Source organism: Phyllostomus discolor, chromosome 7 (assembly GCF_004126475.2).
Source record: "Phyllostomus discolor isolate MPI-MPIP mPhyDis1 chromosome 7, mPhyDis1.pri.v3, whole genome shotgun sequence".
NCBI lineage: Eukaryota > Metazoa > Chordata > Mammalia > Chiroptera > Phyllostomidae > Phyllostomus > Phyllostomus discolor.
The window spans coordinates 103,234,945-103,259,905 of record NC_040909.2 but is presented as its reverse complement, the minus strand read 5'-3'; the positions used below and the strand labels follow the sequence as shown (position 1 = coordinate 103,259,905).

At 42.6% G+C, this 24,961-nt stretch overlaps 1 pseudogene; it reads right to left on the bottom strand.

Annotated features, from left to right (window-relative positions):
- Positions 1-17,787: 17,787 nt before the first annotated feature.
- On the bottom strand, positions 17,788-21,296 carry LOC114514820 (annotated as a pseudogene).
- Positions 21,297-24,961: the final 3,665 nt, after the last annotated feature.

Sequence of the window (24,961 nt, the reverse complement as noted above, 5' to 3'; positions counted from 1 at the left end):
CAATACTAAAGAAAAATAAGATGAAAGGAAACCATTGGACTGAGTCATAGATGTCCTATTAAGCACTGCATAATGTGGATGGTGAAGCCAGACTCGATGGGCCAAATCTAATATCAACAAATTCAATCAAGGACATATAAAAAAGCCTTTGATTTGTCAGATAAAAACCAGCTGCAGAGGAACAGGGTAGGGGCTGTTAACTGGGCACATAGGTGTCAAATGTATCTGTGTGTCAACTGTCAGTGCTTTCTGGGCACTGTGTGGAGGAGGAATCTGAGTGCCCTCCCGGATTCTGGGGAACAATGTGTTGCATCGATTAGCATTGTCTGAGACACATGCATAGGAGAACACACACAATGGATAGCATTGCGCAAAATCATCTGTGCACCTTGATAGATTGCAAATTCTAAATGTGTTTGCAGAATAATGTGGCTGCCTGCAATCCGGCTGTGCTAGAGGAAGTCGAGTGTCCAGAGGAAGGGACATGGTCCGTTGCAGGCTGCTGTGCTCAGCACTGGGACTGCACTTCAGGCAGGGTGTGATTGGCTCCCCAGGCTGGGTCAGAGGAGGGCCCTGGGAGGCGAAGAGATTCACAACCACGCCAAAAAAAGAATGACTAAAAGTACTAGATCATCTGCGTATGAACATAATTAAGAGGGTCATTTACTGCCTTGAAATATCACTATTAACTGTCCTGTGGAAGAAGAATTAAGTCTATTCAGAAGGCAGAAATAAGACCTGTGAGATGGAACTGTAAGGAATCAGATTTCCACTTCATTTAAAGTAGGATTCCTTAACAATTTAAGGCTTGATTTTTTTTTGTCCAGTGAAATGAGCCCCCTGCTGGTGAAGGTGTTTGAGCAGCAACTGGATGGTTGGAACGGCCCATTTTTTCAGGGAGGTCCATACAGTATGTTTGTTATAGAACATACTAGAAGTTTGAATGAAAGGATGTCTAAGATTCCACTGACTTTAAGATTCTCTGACCCTAAGACAGGGAGGCAAAGGGAATTGAGAGTTAAAGGGAACGGCTGACTCACCTTGAACTCCCACCAGGGGTGCCTGCCTCCCACCTGGCCAGAGTACCTGCAGGTCTCAATTCCACCCTTCAGGCCCCAAGGGCATTTCTCACCCTGTTATCAGAAAGCCCAAACCAGTTTTTGGAGTATTCTGCTCTCTCAGGCTGCAGTCTTGCTTATCTCAGAGTTTAGTCTTCTTACACCCCCCACCCCAGTCCTAGGCCTACCCTAAGCTTGTATGCAGCTTTGCCATGGCCCCAGAGCTCCTGATTGCCTCACCCCCTTCCTGCCCATCATTTCTTTGGGAGCAAACCAGGGCAATACAGTTTGAACTATATGCTGCTTCAATTAGGCAAATTATTATGTAGCTAAAAAAAAAAGGACATTCAACATCCAAGGTAAATGCTTAATTCATGGGTTATTTCTAACATGAAAAGTGATTTCTAATAATGTCTTTAGGTTGTCAGTATTTTAATAGACTTGGATGAATATAAATTTTACTTAATCAAACTTGTGGATAACAGGAAGTTGAAGGGGATTACACATATATAGGATCAAAATTCCAAAAGACCATATGGCCTGGCTAGAATAATGCATCAGATCCAGGAAACAAATGTAAAGGGGATTAATATAAAGTTCTACAATGGAATGGAATCCAAAAACCCAAGTGGACAAATTTGTACAGGAAAGACTCACACACTAGCAGCTACTTGGAATAATTTGGAGCGGGATGATCTACTAAATAATACAAGCCATAAATGTAATTTTACATTTTCTAGTAGGTACATTAGTTAAAAGTAAAAAAATAAAATTATTTTTAATAATAAATTTCATTGAACTCAATGTATTTAAAATAGCTTTTCAGCATGTAATCAATATAAACATTATTGAGATGTTTACATATTTTATATGAAATCTTTGAAATCCAGTGTGTGTTTTACACTTAGAGCCCATCTCAGCCTTGAAGCTAAGTTTTCATTGGAAACACTTTATCTGCATTTACCTTTTTTTTTTTTAAGATTTTTATTTATTTATTTTTAGAGAGGGAAGGGAGGGAGGGAGGGAGAGAGAAAGAAAGAGAGAAAGAAACATCAATGTGTGGTTGCTGGGGGTTATGGCCTGCAACCCAGGAATGTACCCTGGCTGGGAATTGAACCTGGGACACTTTGGTTCCCAGCCCGCGCTCAATCCACTGAGCTACGCCAGCCAGGGCTGGAAACACTTTATCTGCATTTAGATTTAATAAAATTCACAGTTGAAAAAGTAGACTCAGCCCTGGCTGGCGTGGCTCAGTAGCCTGAGTGCCAGCCTTCGAACCAAAGGGTCGCTTGTTTGATTCCCAGTTAGTGCACAAGCCTGGGTTTTGGGCCAGGTCCCCAGTAGAGGGTGTGTGAGAGGCAACCACACATTGATGTTCCTCTCCCTCTCTTTCTCCCTCTCTTCCTCCTCTCTAAAAATAAACAAGTAAAATCTTTTAAAAAAGAAAAAGTAAAAGTAGATTCACATGTCTGAGTTTTTCAAACATATTTAAAAATTTTCCAATAACTTAATTGAGTGTCTGGTTTTCAATTTAAATTATGTAAATTAAAATAATTTAGTTCCTCAGTCCCACTGGCCCCATATCAAGTGCTCAATAGGTATATTGGATCATGTGGCTTCAGAAGTTTTTGTTGACTAGAGGTGTTTTGGAATCTGCAGTGCAGTGTGGCTATTCATAATGTGAAATGATAAAGGTACAGCACTTGGAACAACAAAGTTGACAGCTCTGTTTACTCCACTTTAGACACAGCTGGAGCATTTCACTTCCTTCTAGACAGGATTTGAGGGGGCATAGAAATTCTGGGAGTGTGCATATGTGTGACAATGTGAAGTGGGGGGCATGATCAGTCTTCCTGATAAATGGACACCTGACTGGCGGGGTGAGGCTGACCTGAGGGGTAGGGTGAGGCCCAGCATGGACATTCAGCATTCAGAGCTTTTCAGTAGTCTCACAAGCTTCCTGTGGCTGAGTAAACTGAGGACTCCTGGGGGCCAACAGTCTTTTGGGGAGACATGTAGAGGAGTCTAAGAATGCAATGGCTTTCTGAGCTGGATCGCCCCCATAGTCCCTTTCAACTTTGCTTTTACAAATTCCCTTTATTCTCCTTAGGGACCATTCAGGTTTCTTTTTCTTTTTCTATTTTTGTAGGGGAGAAGGGTAGGGAACAAAATAAAATTTATGAATGTGAAGGGACTTTAGAAGCTGTCTAGACCACCCTTCCTATTTTCTAGGTGAGACACAGGGACCCTTAGAAGTTAGGTGTCTGCTCGAGATCTTACGGCTGTTGAGGCTCAGAGGTGTCCTGGACGCTGGCATTTCTCCCTCCGCGCACAGTATATGGCCCCTGCTGGTGAACATAAGCCTTATTAAAAGGGAGACTTTTTTAGGTGAAGGCTCAGGAAGCAAGGTTAAACTTCCTTCCTTCTTTCTCACTTAGAATAAATGGAGTTTTTACGTTTGATGTCTGCCGTCTGCCTCGTCTGATTCCTGAAGGGGAAGTGCTGGGTTCCTTCGGTTGAAACCAGTGCGTGGGCGCCACCTACAGGATTGTGGCAAAAATACACGCACCGTTTTCCTTTCGGGACTCTTGGCTTTCAGTACAAAGGTCCTAGATAATCATTTAAGGCCAGCTGAGAATTACTGTTATTAATATTCCAAAAAGGCGGCTAACTAGTGGTTTTGCTGAGGGAAAAAGTATATCTAGAGAAATCATAGACCTAGGGGTAAATTACAGACCCGTGTGTCTCTGGGACACGTGGTCAGGACCATCCTAAAAATCCGCCCCCCCCCCCCCCCCCCCCCCCCCCCGCAAGGGCCTACTGTTTATCCAGGCTTTGCTCCTCTGGCTCTTACACACTTCCCCTTTAGAACTCTGTGTTTTAATAAAATACAGTTACTGGGGGTCTATTACACTTGAGAGAGGCAGAATGGAGTCACGAGAACCACATGGGCTTCTGTCTTAGATTTGGGATTGAACCTGGACTATGATGCTATGTCACAGGTGACCACTGTGCTCAGCCCACTGTCTGCATCTGCGAGAATAGCAGTGTTTCCCTTGTATGGCTGTCGTGAGGATTAAAGACACACAAGGTCCTAATATCACGCCTGGAAGTTCTACAAGGCTCATGGGAATGAATTTGACCAGTTCTTACCGCAGAGGGATTTGGGTGCCTGTGATAACAGGAGGTGGGTGGGTCTCTGGAGACTGACTGCCCAAGAGTAGAGGCTGCTGAGCTCCTAACCACAATAGTTTCTTCATTACTCTCCTCAGCTTCACAGGAACAGTGCTTTTCTGCTGTAATAAGCTCATGACTTTCTGATAGTGTTGGCCATGTTCTGACCTGCAGAATATGGTAATGTGTGTAGTTGTCTAAACCCTACTTTTCAATTATGAACTCATGTGGACAGAAACTTAATTTGCATGTTTCCAGCCTCCGTGGCATCGGGCATCTTGTTTGCCCATAAAAAGTGCTTAAAATGAGTACATTGAGTGAATGTTTAAAATTCAGAAGGATTCAGTGATATGACATATTGGGAGAAATTATTAATAAAATAGGTCTTAATTGATGGAAATAGTTTACCTGGTTTTGGTGACTGTTCTAAGGGGTGACTTGTTGGGAAAGGCTATTAAAGCTCCAAGGATTTCTATGGGCAATTCCACTCCATCTCCCCCTTCTGTGTAAACACACCTTCCAATCCCCCCTGGCTTCCACCCAGAATGATACCCCAAGTGCCTTCTGTATAGAAATTTTGGAGGTGGGCGGACAACCAACATATGCTTTCTCTGAATTCTCAGCTAGGAAGTGGACCACTCCGCTGTGCTTTCTACCGATACCAGAGCGCCCTCTGCTGGAAATACCCCAAAGTAATTCTCGCAATCCAATGTGCCGGAATTGGCTCTTCCCCCCTCATTTGCTGAAAGAGATGACCCTTTTCTCTCAATGTGGGGTAATAATGAATATTTCCAGTTTCTCTTCACTTTTCCTCATCCCTCTTCTCAGCCAATACGGACCTCTTTCCTTGCAGCGAGCATTTCCAGTTGTGGCGCGGCCCTGAGCCAGGAGAGCTGCTCAATTCTGTCCAGCTGCAGATTCCAGCTCAGGGGTTCCCACAGAGTTGAGCTCTCTGGCCTTGTTCAAGGTGAAATGACACTGTGCAGACCACTGGATCCTTCGGAAAGGGCACCTGCAAACTCTGCACTTATTTGCATTAAGGTGGAATCGTTAAAAGGATGGGATTGAACCCAGAGTTGATACAGTGAAGCCTAGTGAATTTTAGAAGGGGGCATAAAATTGACTCTGAGTTTTCCATCAGTGAGCTTGAGGAGGAAAGCATGACCAGGCAGGGCATGTGGTGAAGAGCAAGGAGGGTCACTGCATACCTCAGTGAACAAAGCTGCACTCACATGTGCCCACTGGGGCGTCAGGTTCACTTACAGCCAGAGTTTCAGACCACACTCCAGCTTCACAGCCGTTGTGAGTTAGATAGGAGGCTCATCTGACTCTTCTTTTTTGGGCAGTTGAAAATACAAAGATCAAATCTGCGAATGCTGTTCATGGTTTTTATCTAATAATGAGCTGGCTTCTTAGTGGAAGTATAACTCTTCCCGGGGCTGAAACCAAAGATGAATTTCTTCTGTCTTGTAGAGGACATCATATTATATAGCAAACAGCATCCTCAACAACATTCATATAATAAATAAGAATGTCATATGGTTATTTCTGTTAATGTTATATTGCTGCAGGCTGGCGGCATGTTACCAAGACACAACTCACTAGAAGTAACTGAAGGGTGGAGTGAGGCTGGGTTTGGTATATAAAAAGAATTCACTCCAAGACACATACCAGAAAGAAGAATATTCTGGCAAAGTTTCAGGTCAAAGTGGCATTTGCCTGAGTACATTTTCTTCCATAGTAAACTTCCCAAGCTGGTTGAGGATAATCCATTTCAGCAATGGATTATCCTCTGTCCTGGCTGTTAAATGATCATTTTTATTTCTTAATACTCAGCAAAACCCCCATCTTGGCACAATTAATGAACACAAGATCTTCCTGACCTTGAGCAGAACAATGGATTATTTAAATGAAAATTTAGAGGACTGAATCTGTCATCTTGTGATGTAATGCAGAAGGCTCGTTAGCCAATGATTTAATAACTCCACGATGTTGTGTAGCATCATTGCTTTGTCAGTTTTCATCATTAGATTGATTATATATCATAAAGTGGTGGGGAAAACACATGGAAGGTCATATTGATTTGGCCCAGACCAGAGATTGTCCAGGCTCACATACTCAAAAATTGTCGGTGATAACTCTTTCCTCTTTAAAAGGGTTAGAAAAAAAATAGGTGATCAATATTTTTGCCTTAGCTTGTGCATTTGTTTTTTTTGAAGCTCCCAAATGTCACAATAGGGGCTGGGCCTGAGTGGCTGTCCTGCATCTGCCGTGGTTTGCAACGTGACACTGTTCAGAGGAATCGTGTTAGGATGTGGGTGTGGAAGGTTATGTGAGACCCTCGTCTAGTGGAGGCTTTTGTGGTTACGGAGGCCACGCACTCTCAAGGAGGGAGGCTTGGAAGGGTGGTGGGGACACAGTCACTCCCAAGACAGTGGTCACTGGTTCTCCATGGGGTGGGGATCACAATATCTTAGATGTTTTAATAGAGTGTGTGCAACGGGACACAGTACAGAAACAGGACATCTGTGCCGTTAAAATCTCATGGTGGGGAAGATTAGGAAAAAATGCCTATCGGTGGAGAAAGGTACATTTATATGCTGGTGCAGCTCTCCTGGTGAGATAGAGGCCACACGGTAATGATGAGAGGTTGACTTATGCGTTTTAAAAAACTAACTATAAAGGTTCATCTTCATTTATTTTAATTTTATTTGTGTGTGTGTGTGTGTGTGTGTGTGTGTGTGGTAAGACTACTTAATATGAGACCTACCCTGTCTGCAACTTTCTGAGTGTATCGTACATTACCGCCGACTCTAGGTACAATGTCACACAGCATATCCCTGGAGCCCGTTCCTCTTGCTTCCTGGCAATCGCACACCCATTGTGCGTTACCTCCCCCCTCGCCCCTCCCCCAGCATCGGGCAGCTACCTTTCCACTCTTGGATTCTAAGCGTCTGACTACTTTAGAAACTCATGGAAAGTGGAATCAGAAGGTATTTTTTGTTTTTCTATGACTGGTTCATGTCACTTTGCATCATGTTCTCAAGGTTCATCCATATTGTGGCATATGACAGGATTTCCTTCTTTTAAAAGACTGACTGATATTTCATTACATGTGTAGACCACACTTTCTTGATTCATTAATTCACAGATGGACATTTAGGTTGTGTCCACACCTTGGCTCTGGTGAATAGTGCTGGTGTCTCTTGGAGACCCTGATTTTAATTCTTTGAGATAAGTACCCAGAGGTGGGATTACTAGATCGTATGGCAGTTCTAGCTTTAATTTTCTGAGCAGCCTCCATGCTGTTTTCCACAGTGGCTGCACCAACCTGCATTCCTACCCGCAGTGCACAAGGGTTCCAGTTTCTTAGCATCCTCAACAGCATACCTCGTGTTTTATGACATACCCCTCATTAAGGTTGTACTCTGTGCTAGGACTGTGCTAAGCACTATATATATAGATGATGTCACTTAGTCTGCATGAGACTGGGTGTGGAGGGTGAGGCTTGGAGAGGCTGGACGAGTTGCCTGGAGAGGCGGTGACTGTGAGTGCTCAGGAGCTCAGGCTGAGGCCCAGCCTCGGAGCACAGCATTTACTAGGCATCTGACTCCTGCAGGCTTGTTTCCTCGACTGTAAATTGGAAATATTAAGTGGCGTTCTCTAAAACGTTATTGTGACAATCATGAGAAAATGCACGTATAGTGCCCAGTAAGGTGTCTGAGTCGATATTGGTCATTGTTATAATAATCACTCCTATTATTAATGCCTGTGTCCTTAGTCACTTCTCTTTCTGTGTCAGCTGACCGAACTTGCTACCTTTTGGTGTATGGGGCAAGGCTCCCCCCAACGGAGCCCCCTGGCTAGGGCAGAATTGGCAAAATTTGAAACAGTCTGTCTGTTGTTGCTGAGAACGAGAGAAAGCGAGTGATCACGTGTTGTTGTTGGCAGCATAAAACGACTCAGCCCACCAGCGGGGAGGATCACTGTTTCTGGGGGAAAGTTTGTGTGTATCAGGCTTCAGAAATATGGAAGCCTTTTGACCTAACAAGTCCACTTCAAGAAACTATTTTAAGGCAAAATCAGATGAGTGGAAAGAGGTATGTTTAGGATGTTCTGTGCTGCTGTATTTATAGTAATAAAAGATTAGAAACAGCCTAAATGTTCAGTAATAGCTATTACAATTATTACTGTCAAAGGCAAATTGTTCAGTAACATGAAAAGACTCTTTCTTGCTTGAAAAAGAATTTAAATTTTTTTCTAACTTAAAATTTTTTTCAACATTTATTGATTTGAGAGAGAGAGAGAGAGAGAGAGAGAGAGAGAACAATGATTTATTGTCCCACTTGTTTATGCACTCAGTGGTTGATTCTTGTATGTGCCCTGACCAGGGATTAAACCCACGACCTTGGCATTTTGGGATGATGGTTTAACCAGCTTAGCTACCTGGCAAGGGATGGAAAGACTTTTTTTAAAGTAATACAGTTGAAACCAAAAATCAGACCTGTGCTCTGTTTAAGAAGAAAAAAGTATGCACATAGCCATTAAAAATGATTGGAAGCACATACCTCAAAATTTTGAAAGCATTTGCCGTTGTATATAGAATTACAAATGATTATTTTCTCTTTTGACTTTTCTGCAGTGAGCATGCAGTATGTTTCATTTCCTATTGCTGATAGTAGACCACGGTAAATGTAATGGTGAAGGCAGCAGTCCTTTTGCAATGGTAACAGATTCTATGGGTCAAGAATTTCAAAAGGTCATAGCAGGGTCAGCTAGTCTCTGCTTCATCATGTCCCGGACTCAGGTGGGGAGACTTGGAGTCTGGGGATGGCCCAGCGTCTGGGGGCTAGAACCACCTGAAGGTGACATGTCTGATCCCTAGGCCAGGGGGACTGGAAGACCGGATCTGCCTCCACGTGCAGCTCCTACGGGTGGCGTGGCTCCCTCCCAGTGTGGTGGCCTCAGTGTCGTTCTTACGTGGCAGCTCAGGGCTCCAAGGGTGCATGGTGCTGTGAGTAAGGCAGATGTCGCCTTGCCTTTTCCGATCTGGCCTTGGAAGCAGTGAGGTGTCACTTCTGCTGCTGCTACTGGGTGCCAGTCACGAGCTTGTCCCTGTTCAAGGGGGAAGGGACACAGACATTTGGTTACTTGGTTACAAGTGTGGAAAAGTGAGATGGGAGATGCACCCATGTTACTTTTGTAAATAGGAAAAAAATCCATAAACGTCATTACATTTTTTAAAAGCTCATTATAAAATACCTAAGAGCCTAAATCTCCGAGGTTTGAATTGAAGAACCATTTTGCATCACTGAGTTCAGAACATCCTTCCCATGTGTCTGTGATGTTTTCTGTCCTGGGTGAGTTTCCTGCTTTTGGTGCATTCCTGTGTGTGGGCTGGAGAGTAGATGTGGGGCGAGGAGGGCAGAGTCGTCAGATACCGTACAGGGGCCATCTAGTTAAACTGGGTTTCAGAGAAATAGCAAATACATTTTTAGTGTAAGTATGTCCCAGATATGGCATGGGCTGTACTTACACTAAACAATTCATTATCCTTTATCTGAAATTCAAATTTAACTGGGTGTCTTGTATTACTCTTTTGCTAAACCTGGCAGGATAATTCAGGGGACATCTGGAGATAAGCCTGGTGGGCCATTGCCATCTTCTCCCGACTCCCTGTCTGTGGGACAATGAAGAGAAGAGCTTTTGGCAGTACTAGGGGATTCTATTTTCAGTGTGGGCTCAACACTGCTGAGAATAGAACAGGGTGAGACATGGGGGGAGGGGATCAGCCAGTAGAAGTTGGAAACCTGGACTCGATTCCTGAACTTCTTGAAAACCCACTGTGACCTTGGATAAGTCATTAAATCCCTTGTACGAATCATATTAGCCCGATATAGGATTTCGGGAAGATGAATAAGACATGAGTGAAACTGCTTTGAAAACCTTGAAGAGGAGATTTAAAGTATTGGTGCTAGCTCCCCCTCACTCTGAGCCTGGCCAGCACAGGACAGGGCAGGCACACCGCGGGGCTTTCTCTACCAGCAATGAGCTCACAGCCACTTTTAAACAACATATCACAGCAAAAGGGTTGTAGCTTTTTAGTCTTTTATCCCCTGTCCCACCATGAGCTATATGAACTAGGACAATAGAGACATTTCTGTTGAGGAAGGAGTTAAATGTGTCATTAAGTCAAGTCCTTCTTTTTCCTCTTCATTTACCCACTGTGACTCTCTCTTCCGTGGAGTTCACACAAGTTAGAGGTAATATGCGCTAAAAATTACACTCTTTCTTCTCTCTGCTAAGATGCAATTCCAGTAGCTAAAATTAAGACTAGTGAATTTATTCCTGTTTCCAAGTAGAGATCTGGCCAATGGCAAACTTTTTTTGTTTTTTTGTTTTTAAAACCAGTTGCTAGGTAGAAAAGGATCCTGCATAGCTGCAAGCTGGCATAGTTCTGCCAGGCAAGAAGAAAGGCAGGCAGCCTGCTCTGCGAAGAAGAGGAAGTCATTATTACATTGTTCTTGTAAAGACAGAAAGCATAATCAATTACAAATTTTGTTTTTCATCCTCACCTGAGGATATATTCATTGATTTTAGAGAGAAAGGAAGTGAGAGAGAGAGAGAAACGTCAATGTGAGAGAGAAACATTGATCAGCCACCTATAGTATGCACCCCCATAGGGGATTGAACCCGCAGCTGACATAGGTGCCCTGACCTGGAGACTGAACCTGCAACTAAGAGGTGTACAGGATGATGTTCCAATCAACTGAGCCACTCAGACAGGACACAATAAATTTTTGTATTGTTTGTATTGTTGGCTATGTAATTAGAACAAAACTTCTAGTAGTAAAGAACAAATTATCTGGAACCTACAGATTTGCCCTCATCTCCAATTCTACCTTTTAGCACCTAGAGTATTATTATTATTTTTAAATCTTTATTGTATTTTTCCATTACCAGTTAGTCCCCTTAAGCTTCCTTTCTTCCTCCAGCAATCACCACACTATTGTGTATGTGCATGAGTTCTTTTTCCTTTTTGCTCAATCTTTCCGCTCTCTTACCGTGCCCCTGTAGCTGTCATCTGCTCTCCATCTATGAGTCTGCCTCTGTGTTGCTTGTTAGTTCAGTTTGTTCATTAGATTCCACATATAAATAAAATCATATGGTATTTGGCTTTCTCTGACTGACTTATCTCACTTAGCATAATGTTCTCCAGTTCTGTCCATACTATTGCAAAGGGTAAAATTTTCTTCTTTTCTTACAGCTGAGTAGTATTCCATTGTATAAGTGCTTGTTTTATCCACTCATCTACTGATGGACATTTGGGCTACTTCTAAGTCTTGGTAATAGTAAATGATGATGCATTGAACAAAGGAGTGATTTTGCTCTTTCAAATTAGCGTCTTGGGTTTCTTCAGATATATTCCCTGAAGTGGGATCGCTGGGTCAAAAGGCAGGTCCATTTTTAATTTTTTGAGGTGTCTCCATACTGCTTTTCATAGTGGGTACACAAATCTGCATATCCACCAACGGTGCAAAAGCGTTCCCCTTTATCCACACCCTTGCCAGAACTTGTTGTTTGTTGATTTATTGATGATAACCATTCTGACAGGTGTGAGATGGTATCGCATTGTGGTCTTAATTTGCATTTCTCTGATGATTAGTGATGTTGAGCACCTTTTCATATGTCTACTGGCCATCCATATGTCCTCTGTAGAGAAGTGTCTATTCAGGTCCTTTGCCCATTTTTTAATTGGGTTGTTTGTGTTTTTTGTATTGAGTTTTATAAGTGCTTTATAAATTTTGAATATTGACCCCTTATCAGATGTATTGGTGAATATATTCTCCCATTCTGTGGGTTGTCTTTTTATTTTGTTGATGTTTTCCTTTGCTGTGCAAAATCTTTTTAGTTTTATGCAGTCCCATTTATTTATCTTTTCTTGTGTTTCCCTCACCTGGGGAGATTTATTGCTAGTAGCAATAAAAAATTGCTACTAGCAATGTCTGAGATTTTGCTGTCTATGTTTTCTCCTAGAATTTTTATGGTTTTGGGTCTAATATTTAAGTCTTTGATCCATTTTGAATTTATTCTTGTATGTGGTGTAAGAAGGTGGTCTACTCTTATTTTTCTGCATGTATCTGTCCAATTTTCCCAACATCATTTATTGTATAAACCATCTTTTTTTAAAAATATATTTTATTGATTATGCTGTTACAGTTGTCCCATTTCCCCCCTTCTCTCCCCTCCACCCTGTACCCCCTCCCACCCACATTTCCCCCTTTAGTTCATGTCCATGTGTCATACTTATGAGTTCTTTAGTTTCTACATTTCCCGTACTATTCCTGCCCTCCCCCTATCAATTTTCAACCTACATTCTATGCTACTTATTCTCTATACCTTTTCCCCCTCTCTCCTCCTCCCACCCTCCTGCTGCTAACCCTCCATGTGCCCTCCATTTCTGTGGTTCTGTTCCTGTTCTAATTGTTTACTTAGTTTCTTTTGGTTTTGCTTTAGGTGTGGTTGTTGATATTTGTGAGTTTTCTGTCCTTTTACTATACATGTCTTTTCTTTATCTTCTTTTCTTAGATAAGTCCCTTTAGCATTTCATAAAATAAGGGCTTGGTGATGATGAACTCCTTTAACTTGACCTTATCTGAGAAGCACTTTATCTGCCCTTCCATTCTAAATGAGAGCTTTGCTGGATAGAGCAATCTGGGATGTAGGTCCTTGTCTTTCATGACTTGGAATATTTCTTTCCAGCCCCTTCTTGCCTGTAAGGTCTCTTTGGAGAAATCAGCTGACAGTCTGATGGGAACTCCTTTGTAGGTGACTGTCCCCTTACCTCTTGCTGCTTCTAGGATTCTCTCCTTCGTTTTTACCTTGGCTAATGTAATTATGATGTGCCTTGGTGTGTTTCTTCTTGGGTCCAACTTCTTTGGGGCTCTCTGAGCTTCTTGGATTTCTTGGAAGACTGTTCCCTTTGCCAGATTGGGGAAGTTCTCCTTTATTATTTGTTCAAATACGTGCTCAATCTGTTGCTTTTCCCCTTCCGATTCTGGTACCCCTATAATTCGGATATTGGAACGTTTAAAGGTGTCTTGGATGCTCTTAATCTTTTCCTCAATTTTTTGAATTCTTATTTCATCATGCTTTCCTGCTTGGTTGATTCTATCTTCCTTCTGGTCCACTGTATTGTTTTGAGACTCATATTCCTTCCTTTCACTATTGGCTCTCCTCCGCGTGTCTTCCTGCATCTATTTTATGGTACTCTGCATTCTTTCATCTAAATTTCGTCCAAAATCCACCAGTTCTGTGAGCTTTCTGATCACCAGTGTTTTGAACTGCGCATCTGATAGATTGGCTAATTCTTGGTTGCTCAAAAGGATGAGTCCTGGGGGACTGATTTGTTCTGTTGAAAACATGGTTTTTTTTTTCCCCCGTCTCTCCTTTTTTTTTTTTTTTCTTCCGGTCTGGTTGCTCTTGTTACGGTGGGGGGCGGAGCCTTAGGTGCTCTCCGGGGCTGGGCACCCTGGTCGCTAGATTGTGACGTTATATGTGGGGGTGGGGCGGGAGCGGGAGCGGGGCGGGAGAAAACAATGGCAGTAGTTCCGTTCTCCTGGACTCAGACCCTTGTCTGGGCTTCCGGGCCGCGAGCTCTGCCCTGGTCCACAATCGCTGCCCCTCTGGGTCTGCCAGCCGCAGCTTGCGTACTCAGGGATCACCGCTGCCTTCTTACTGCCCGATGGCTTTTGCGCCGATTTCGCGCCAAACCTTCCCCCGACCTCCGCCGCCGACCCAAGCCAGCCCCGCGCCCGCCGGCTCGTCTTCTCCTACCAGTCCGGATGAAGGCGTCTACTTCAACTTCTTGGCTGCCCGACTTCCATTCAGATAAATCCTCTGCCGGATCTGGGTGTTATTCTGATAGTAAATTATTGTTGTAAATTATTGGTTTTCTAATCTTGGTTGTACGAGGAGGTACGGTGCGACCACCTATTCCTCCGTCTTGCCGGACATGCTCGTATAAACCATCTTTAGTCCATTGCATGTGCTTGCTTCCTCTGTTGAATATTAATTGACTATAAAGGTGTGGGTTTATTTCTGAGCTCTCTATTCTGTTCCATTGATCTATGTGTCTGTTTTTAGACCAGTACCATGTGCTGTTTTGATTACTATGACCTTATAGTATAGTTTGATACTAGGTAATGTGATTCCTCTAACTTTGTCCTTCTTCCTCAGGAATACTGTTGCTATGTAGGGTCTTTTGTGGTTCCGTATACACTTTTGAAACATTTGTTCTAGTTCTGTGAAATACATCATTGGAGACTTGATAGGAATTGCACTGAATCTATAGATTGCTTGGGTAGTATGGACATTTTAATGATGTTAATTCATCCTATCTGTGAACATGGTATGTATTTCCACTTATTTATATCTTCTTCACTTTCTTTCTTCAGTGTCTTACAATTTTCCATGTACAGGCCTTTAATGTGCTTGGTGTGGTTTATTCCTAAGTATTTTATTCTTTTTGTAGCAATTGTGAATGGGGTTGTTTTCTTAATTTCCCTTTCTGTTAGTTTTTTATTGGCATATAAAAATGCAACTGATTTCTGGATACTCAAATATTTGCTGAGTATTCATCTAGAAAAACAAACCACTCTTAAGAAAAAGTCATATTATAAGTTTAATAAGAATAAATAAAACTATTTTAAGGATATCATAAGGGGGTCATACATTCAACTAGGTTTCTTATTTTTGTATTTCGTATTTCAGGTGTAGCATTGTAGTCATAAGGCAGACAACGAGGCTAAGGCCTGAATGAGGACTGAGGCTGGGCAAAATCCTTAGCCATAGAAGAAAGATGCATTTATATATATATATATATATATATATATATATATTTATATACTATACATTATTTATTTTATTTTTTAATTTTTAATCCTCACCCAAGCATATATTTATTGGAGAGGGAGCGAGAGAGAGAGAGAGGGCGAGAGATCGAGAGAGACATCGATGTGAGAGAAACATGAGCTGGTTGCCTCTGGCCGCCTCCTGCGCATGCTGGATGGGCACCGAGGACAAACCCAGGACCTGGGTACCGGCCCTGACCAGGGATCAGACTTGATCTTTCAGTGTGTGGGATGGTGCTCCAACCAACTGAGCCTCACCAGCTAGGGCTGTTAGACATTATTTATATTAAAACACTATATGGCTCTGAGTCAAGGAGAAATATTTATGTTAAAAATAAATTATTTGCTACAATAAAAGAAAAATAAAAAATTAGGGATCTAGGATGTAAGTTCATGTCACTAGAAATTTAAATGATTGTATTTACAAAAATATTTACAATCATGGTGTTACCTTATACTAGTAATATGGCAAAAATGTTCTGGAAAACTATCTACTAAGTCATCTCCCACTGAAATTGTTTCTTGGTTATTCGTGGGTTATTTTATGACGAGTTCGACTTCCACTTCGACTCTGTGTAGATTTCACTACTCCTGTTCACACGTTGGATTCTGGGGGTGGGGAGGGGTGAAATCTTGTTCACTTGTTTGCCAGGGCCTGACACACAGTTTACTCTTAGTAAATAGTAAATGAACAAAGCGAATGAACTGATAAGTGGGATTTCTTGAACTTCAGTCTTGCACAGCTTAGAGAGGTTACATAAATTCCTCAAGGCCACTTAGTAAGAGGTGTGTGGGGGTTCCAACTCATTAACTCAGGATCTGTGACCCAGACTGTTACAATCTTCTCAAAATGATGCATGCATACATATGTGTGCATATACATGTATATATATATATTTGATGTACAATATTAAATGTCTTAGAATTCAGAGATATCTCAGGAGATGTGAATTTTCAAAGGAGATTTGGGGAAGGAACAAGGATTTGAAATAAGCCTTGAAGGATGGGACATATTTCTCTCTCTTTTTTTTATTGAATTGCTTTTAAATCTTTTTTTAAAAAAGATGTTGCTTGCTTGTTTATTTATTTATTTTCAGAAAGAGGGGTAGGGAGAGAGAAAGAGAGGGGGAGAAACATGGCTGTGAGAGGGAAACATCTCACAGCCCCCAACTGGGGACCTGGCCCGCAACCCAGGCTTGTGCCCTGACAGGGTGGGAATGGAACCGGCTCCCTTTCGTTCACAGGCCAGCACCCCATCCACTGAGCCACACCAGCTAGGGTGAGGCTGGGACATATTTCAATAGGTAGATTGGAACTAGGGGTCTTATGAGGGGAGAACGGGGTGAGCAAGTGTGAGGAGGTGAGGCAATTCGGAGTTCGTGCAGGGGAAGAACGGGAGAGGAGACTGGAAAGGTGGGCGGGGAAAGGCCGGGTAACCGACTTGTTTTGTTTCCACTTGTGTATACCAGCATCTCATGCATGTCAACAATAAGCAGTGCAAAGGGTCTGCACAGCAGTGATTCATCAATAATTATAGTATGCTGATCTCTCGAAAGAGTTCATGAGAATTGAAATTCTCTCAGCTTTTATCTTTGGGTCCGAACCATGTCCAGTGCTTCCTGCTGCTCCCGCAAGGACGAAATTCCTTCTCACCTTTGCTGTGTCTGTCCCGCGTCCGAGACGGACAGAGGTGAAGGGGCCATGGGCCTGCTGGTGGCCCCTTTTGGGGGACCTGCCCCGGCTCCTTTGCTTCCCCTGCAGACAACACAGAGGCTGGGGCCCCAGCTTTGTGTAACCCTTAGGCTGGCCCCAGCAGGAACCGTGTCCTGTAACAATAAAGCAAAACTAATATCCTTAATGGACAAATTGGAAGGGTTGTTAGCTGCTTACCACGCTTTTTGCCTATTCAGATACATTCTGATTATTGATAGCTGTGCTCAGCTGGCATTAGAATGATGTTTGAAAATTGTTGTGTTAAGGTGACAGCTTAGGTGTTGGTGGGGAAGACCTAAGAGCTGTGTTTTAAATCTCATGAAAACCTGCCTCTATCTGAAAATACTTTTAAAAGTTTTTGTCCCCTAAATATGTATAATTATTGTTTTGTCCTCCTGCTCCACAGACTTCCTCAAAACTGGGGGCTTTTGAGACAACTGATAAAAGAAGAGTTCAATTCTACTCATTTGTCTTTGTTCTCACATATACACACACACACATATATACGTGTGTGTGCATGTGTATTTTTCTGACTCCTAATGAGACTGAGTTTTCATTGCTTTTATGCTATATTGTTGCAGGAGTGGGTGGTATTTCAGTTTCTTTTCTAAAGACATCTGTTCAACCATTCAATCTGAAGGTAATCAGTGTTCGTAGCTAAGACATTTATATTGATTACCTTTTCCCTTAATACATGTTTTGGGGTCTGGGCGATGATGATGGTACTAAATGCAAAAGATCCTAAGGCTTATGTTAAAAAGGAAGCTTTCCTCTTATTTCTGTGACTCTTCATTTCTTGTTCACGGGGCAACTGCTATTTCTTTTTTCTTTTCTTTGCTTTTGGCTGGGTACAGTGAACTTTACTGATGGTGCATGACAAGATAGAGCTCCCTAAGCTCCCCACCTTTGTCAGGGAGTCCGACATGGAAACTGGAAGCCAGGAGATTCTCAGTGTGTTGTGGGATCAATTTGGGCCAAGGACTCCCCAGTAGCTGAGGGCCTCTCTTCCTCTTGCTGGAGCTGGTGGTCCAGGGGCTCTTCCTCCTTGGAGGTCACATGGACCATAAGGTGCACCACCCTGTTGCTGTAGCCAAATTCATTGTCATACCAGGAACTGAGCTTGACCTAGTGGTCACTGAGGGCAATGCCTTCCCAGTATCAAAGGTGGAAGAGTGGGTGTCACTGTCAAAGTTGCAGGAGACAACCTGGTCCTCACTATAGCCCAGGATGCCCTTGAAGGGCTCTCTGATGCCTGCTTTACCACCTTCTTGATGTCCTCATATTTGTCAGTTTTCTCCAGATTTCAGGTTAGATCCACAACGGACACATTGGTATGGGGACATGGAAGGCCATGCCATTGAGCTTCCCATTCAGCTCAGGGATGACCTTGCCCATGGCCTTGGCAGCACCAGAAGAAGCAGGGATGATGTTCCAGGCAGCCCCTCACCCATCACACCACAGATTCCTAGAGGGGCCATCCACAGTCTTCTAGGAGGCAGTGTTGGCGTGGACTGTGGTCATGAGCCCCTCCATGATGCCAAAGTTGTCATGGATGTCCTTGGCCAGGGCGGCCAAGCAGTTGGTAGTGCAGGATCACTGCTGACAATCTTGAGGAAGTCGTCATACTTGTCATGCCTCACACCCATCACAAACATGGGGGCATCTGCTGAAGGGGCAGAGATGGTGACCTCTTGGCTCCAGCCTTCAATGAGCCCCAGTCCTCTCCAAGGTAGTGAAGACTCCAGTGGGCTCCACAGCATATGCAGCACCAGCATCACCCCATTTGATGTTGGTGGGATTTTGCTCCTGGAATTTGGAGATGGACTTTCTATTGACAATGAGCTTCCCATTCTCAGCCTTGACTGTGCCTTTGAACTTGCTGTGAGTAGAATCATACTGGAACATGCAGACTATGTAGTTGAGGTCGATGAAGGGGTCATTGATGGCAATGGTATCAACTATGCCAGAGTTTAAAGCTGCCCCGGTGACCTGGTGCCCAATATGGCCAGATCCTTCATTTCACCAGCATGTCTCAGGGTTGAGGCTGACAGCTGTGCAGGAAGATGCTGCCGTATGTCTAAGCTACCAGTGTTTCTTTGTATCAGTTCAGAGAAGTCTCCTGAACATTTGAGCTGTGTGTGTGCTGTGTGTGTGTATAAATGTGTGTTTGTATTTCCCTTAAAAAGGCACACACATGCAAATGGGGGCATATGCATGCTGCTCTGCCCCTTGCTTTTTTTCATTATGCATATTGGGTAGAAGACATTTCACTAGCTACATAGTGTTTCATTACCTAAGCGGTTCTTTAACCAGACATCTTGTTTCCAGTGAAAACTGTTGTGCAAATAGCATTTGTGCTAAGTGTGAGCCTAATTGCAGGATAAATTTTTAAATATGGAATTGCTAGTCCAAAGAGAATATGCATTAAACATTGTTTTAGAGATTTTATTTATTTATTTTTAGAGAGAGTTGAAGGGAAGGAGAAAGAGAGGGGGAGAAATATCAATGTGTGGTTGCCTCTCACACGCCCCCCCACCAGGAACCTGGCCTGCAGCCCAGGCATGTACCCTGACTGGGAATTGAACCAGCAACCCTTTGGTTCTCAGGCCAGTGCTTAGTACACTGAGCCACACCAGCCAGGGCCCTGGTAACTATTTTATAACCACCAGTTTGTACTTAATCCTTTCCCTTTTTCCACCATCCTACCAACCCCCCTCCCATCTGGCAACTATCAAAAGAAAATCCTCTCCCAAGGATATGTGTATTGATTTTAGGTTGAGAGGAAGGAAGAAGGGAAAACATCACTGTGAGAGAGAAACATCAATTGGTTGCCTCCTGTGCACTGAACCCACCCTAAGTGTGTGCCCTGACTGGGAATCAAACCTGTAACCTTTTGGTGTATGGGATGATGCTCCAACCAACTGAGCCACCCAACCAGGGCAAGTAAGTCCACCTTTATTGTATACTAAATTTTTGAATGAATTGGGTTTATTTCTAGACTATGTTCTGTTCTGTTGGTGACACCAAGCAAATCTGACAACTTTTCAAGATATTTCTTGTAAAATGATATAAAATTTAATTGAAACACAGCATTCTATCATTTTAGACAATTGAAATAAATCAGAGTTTTGAGAGATTTGATTTTTGATTTGTTAAGAGTATCCCCAAACCCTTAGATCTATTAATATTTTAAGCCCAGTCTTTAGAAAAAAAAATGCCTTCAGCTTGTGCTAGTGAGAAACTGTAGGTTCCTATGCAAATGTTATGCCTGAAAAAAAACTCCACATTTGTTTTTATTAACTCTCTTCCTTACTTGCTGTTTTGTTGTTTACCATTGAAATGTATTTATGTAAAGTTACTCTTGTCAGCATTATTATATCTCTGTACTCTATTATTAAAGATGAAATTTTCAAATATGTTTTCATTTACGTTTTTTCCAAGTAAAAATTTTTAAGTTGTGGTAAAATATACTTAACATGAAGTCCACTGTTAATCACTTCTGAGTGTGTACAGTTTGGTGGCACTGAGTACATTCACATTGTTGTGCAACTGCCACTTCTAGCTGTTTACTTTTTAAAAATAAATGTACAGCCTGTCTTTAAAAAGACAGAGATCAGATTAAAAATGGTATGTTGAATCCCTGAGAAGCAAAAGCCAGTCAGCAATGTGAAGCTGATGGGCCTAGCAACTTTCTGGAACACAAATGCCTTCTCTGAAGGAATGTGTTTCTTGGCTGCAAATGCCGATACATTAAATCTGTCCATTTGGAAATTGGTCTGAAGCCTGGTTTTTAAACTCCCAGATTCAGCTTGAGCTCAGAGGAGACTGAGCCGCAGCCTCTGCCCTGTGTTACCTTTAGGACGACAGGATGGGTCAGTACCTGCCAATCAGAAGCTGTGGTCTTCTTTGTGGAATTGTCCAAGGCCCAGAGCTTTCGATTTTTTGGAATAAGTTTCTTCTAACGTTATTTAGATAAGTGGAGACACCCCTCTCTCACACCTGCTGAATATTTATCCCCTGCTCTTTCACCTTGCTTCAGGAGTCACTCCCAGCGAATAACCCACTTATTCTTGGAATTTTTTTTTTCATCTCGACATACGTCATTGTTGCTCTGAATGAAAGGTGCTAGCTGTCCTATTGCTGTTCATTTCCACATAAAAAGTGTCATCCAGGCGGGACTCTAAGGGCCACCGTTCTGAGTGTTTTCCTTCTAAGTCTTGTGGATGGACATATGTTAATGAACGTGGGCAGGGGAGTCAGTTAAAGGAAGCTGCTGGCCACACGGCGGAACCCGCTCCTGGAGCCAGATCCGAACCAGCTGTGCGGCAATTCTTGCCAGAACCCTGGCTCTGTGAGCACGGAGAAGGCCACTGCCGCAGCAGAGGACGTCAGGCATCATTGTCCTGTTCCTGTCGCCCTTGCTCCCTGTTGTGTGCATTCTGTTCGGCCATGGTTATTTGCATAATTTGTCTCATCAACATTAAAAATTCACATCCTGTTATGAGAAATTATAGGACGTGATGCTATATGTATTAGTGGAATTAATCTTTGGGTGAGAAGGGTATAAAGATTTCCTCTCTTTCCACTTTCTAAATCATGCTGAGAGAAGCTGGAAAGATGAAAAATCCAAATGAGGCATGAACCAGGCAGTGAAATTGTGAAAAACAATGTTATGTTAGAGCTCTGGTCATTTTTTTTTCTGGAGATGAAGCTAAATGGGTTATTCCCCCCGCCCCATGTATTAGATTAGAATAGTAACAGTGTCATCTTTGCAGGGTTGTGAGGATTAAGCAAGCACACAGTGTTCAGGTGAGTGCCCAGAACTGAAGAACCTGAGTGCTAGCTATTTTTGTAATTATTATAATTATTATGATCATTTCTCACTCCACCTCTGAGTATGTTTTGAGACACTGGTATTCTGAAAACTTCTCTTTTATGTTTTTCTCTGTTTGGGTTTTGCTTCCACTTGTTCTTAAGAGGCAAAAGAGCAGCCACGGTCCCTGTGGATGATGGAACAAAGTGGAATAACACAGCCGCAACTCGATTTCAAATTATATTTTGATGTGGAACAGAGCTAGAGATTACATTGCCTTTTTTCTCTAATAAATGATGCCTTATTTATTTATTTATTTATATAATATTTTTGTGTTTTTTCTCATTACCATTTATCTCCCTTATATCCCCCCGCCCGCAATCACCAAACTGCTGTCCACGACCACGAGTCTCGTTTCCTTTTTGCTTGATTCCTCCATCCCTTAAACCCCCTTTCCCCATAATGCTTTCTTTTTTTTAAAATAAAATTTTTGAAAAGTTATTTATTTTTAGAGAGAGGGGAAGGGAGGGTGAAAGAAAGGGAGAGAAACATCGATGTGTGAGAGATACATCAGTTGGCTGCCTCTCATGTGCCCCCAACTGGGGACCTGGCCCACAACCCAGGCATGTGCCCTGATAGGGTAGGGAATTGAACTAGTGACCTCTTGGTTTGCAGGCCAGCGCTCAATCCACTGAGCCACATAAGCCCAGGCCCAATAATGATTTCCCAAGTGCACTTGTTCACAGAAAGATAATTTGGAAGATGAAATGGGCCCTGGAGTCTTAGAGTTGGAAGGTTTCCATTCATCCATTCGACTGCCTGGTGCTGTCGCTTCAGCGGGGAACACAGAAATGAGCGAGCAGATGTGGCTGCTGCCCTCAAGGAGCTTTATATGTAGAAGGGAAGACAGTCAGTACACATGTGAACGAGTAGACAAGATGACTCTACAAATAAGTGTAATAAGAAATCAAAAGAGGCATATTGATAAAGAGTCACTGGGGTGGCCGAGGGGGTTGCTTTCGATCAGTGATCCTGGAAGACTTTTTAAAAGCAGGTGACATTTGAGGCTCGAATGGTGAGGAGGTGAACTGGGCCCTGGAAGATCTGGGGGAAGGGTTCAAATCAGAAGGACCAACAAGCGCCAAGTCCTGAAGCAGAAGCCAGGTTGGCTTGTTCGGAGGACTGAAAGGCTGCATGGACCAAAACTGAGGCTGGAGAGGGAGGCAGCACCAGGTCTTATAGGGTCTTTTCTAATGGCGAGGAATTTGGCTTTTATTCTAGATGGAAGTGAAGCCATTTGAGGGGCTTTAAGGGGAAGTCGTGACCTAACTTACATTTTGTATTGCTCTGGTTGCTGAGTGGAAAATGAATTGAAGTGATGGGAAAGAGTGGACCAGGGGACCAGTTAGGAACCTGTTCAGTGGCCCTGGTGAGAGAGGTGATGGAGGCTTGGGTTAGGGTCATGATGCAGGGGAGAAGGGTCACTTTGAGGACATGTGGGCATGGTAATGGCTGGATATGGGTGTTGAGAGAAGAAGACTCGAGGTGTTGAGATGGCCAATGTCAAGGTTTTGCCTTGAACAACAAGGTGAACTTTGAGTTTATCTAGGCCAGTAGTTCCCCAGTTTCTGAATTCTATGAACCATTAATATAGAAGAAAAATTGGGGGTAGTAAGCATAAGGATGCTCTTTTTGCTTTTGCCATTTAAGTGAAAAAACCAAAAGTAACAACTATCTTCATCTCCTACCACTGCTATTTCATGGGAACAGTGGAGACTCATGGAACAGTGAAAAAGTAGGAAGTGCTGATTTTGCATTATTTCAGAATTAAGAGCAACCCTTTAAATTCAATAAAAAGGGCTTTAGAAATAATTCATAACATTCTTCTTTTTTAATGTTTTGTCTAAGATCAATAGAAATGTCATAACTGGACATGTATCTGGGAACCATTGGTCCAGTTCATCTTTCAAATTTAGGCAGAAGTCCCAGTTATGGCATCCCCAGCAGATGCTCCTCCAGCTTCTGCATGAACACTCTGTGGAGGGTGCACATCACCTCACCAGGCAGCCCATGCCATGTGGAAAGGTTCCAGTTGATGGATGGCTTCCCTGCCAGCTCCACATCCTAGCCCTACCTGCTGCATGTACAGAGTAAAGCTGATTTGTCTTCAGCATCTCAGTCTTTCAAACATCTGAAGGTATCAGTCATGTCCACCTCTTTCAAAGAGCAAACACTTTTAGCTCCTTTAGCCAATTCTCACTCTATCCAAGTGCAGAGTGTGTGAACCAACAACATGGGCAGGGAAGGTTCCAGATATTGTGGCTTGTTAATGGACATTTAGTGGGTGTTTGGTAGCTGTTCTACAGAGGAAAGAGAAAGCTGGAGGGAAAAACACCTGCCTTTAGATGGATTTAAAGGCTAGATGTTTTGACATCTATTTTGGAAGTGAGGCAGGATGAGGAATTTAAATGTACACGCAGACCTTGATCTCATAACCCCTTTGGGCATTAACATTCTTTGAGTCAGAGAGACCTGGATTTAGAGGATAAATTAATTCATGTTCAAAGCTTTAAGGCTTTAAAGAAACCTGGCCCTGTTCATGATGAATGACCAAGAGATTATTTTTAACTTAATAGGCACATAATTTAGAACTAATGTTTGTGAAAGCACCTAGCTACTGACTACTTGATAAAGGTTTATTTCTTTTTTCTTTTCTCCCTTCCTGAGATCTCCTTTCCTCCTTCCTTCTTCTTCTTAATTAGAATCTGTTGACAGAGTTCTGCTGGGGTTCATCATGTATGTCCATCATGTCAAAGCTCAGGAGACTTGTTAAAGGTCTCATTCTAACTTGACCTTTATGTATTTAATGGCAAAGATGTGTCCCCTTAAAACAGTTGTCTAAGAATGCTGTTTTCTAAGTTCTGCATATATCGCACATCAAGAATTCTAAATAGAGTAGGTAGGCATCTCCTAGCTTAGATATTTGTACTTAACAGTAAACAAAGTCAGACTCACAGGATGAGAAAACTTCCATGCAGTGGGGCACAGGCCGCTATCTCCCAGCAGGCAGTGAGGGTATCAACTTTGTGTTTCTAATAGTTTTATTTTTTTATATTTGGGTGCTATACAGTACAGTTTTTAAAGGTATAGAATGATTCTGTCTTCTATGTGGGTGATACGTTTTATAATATAAAGGGTGTCTTAGACCTTTTGACTCTAACTCCACTTAGCCTGATGTTATTTTTTTTTAATATATTTTATTCATTATGCTATTACAGTTGTCCCATTTC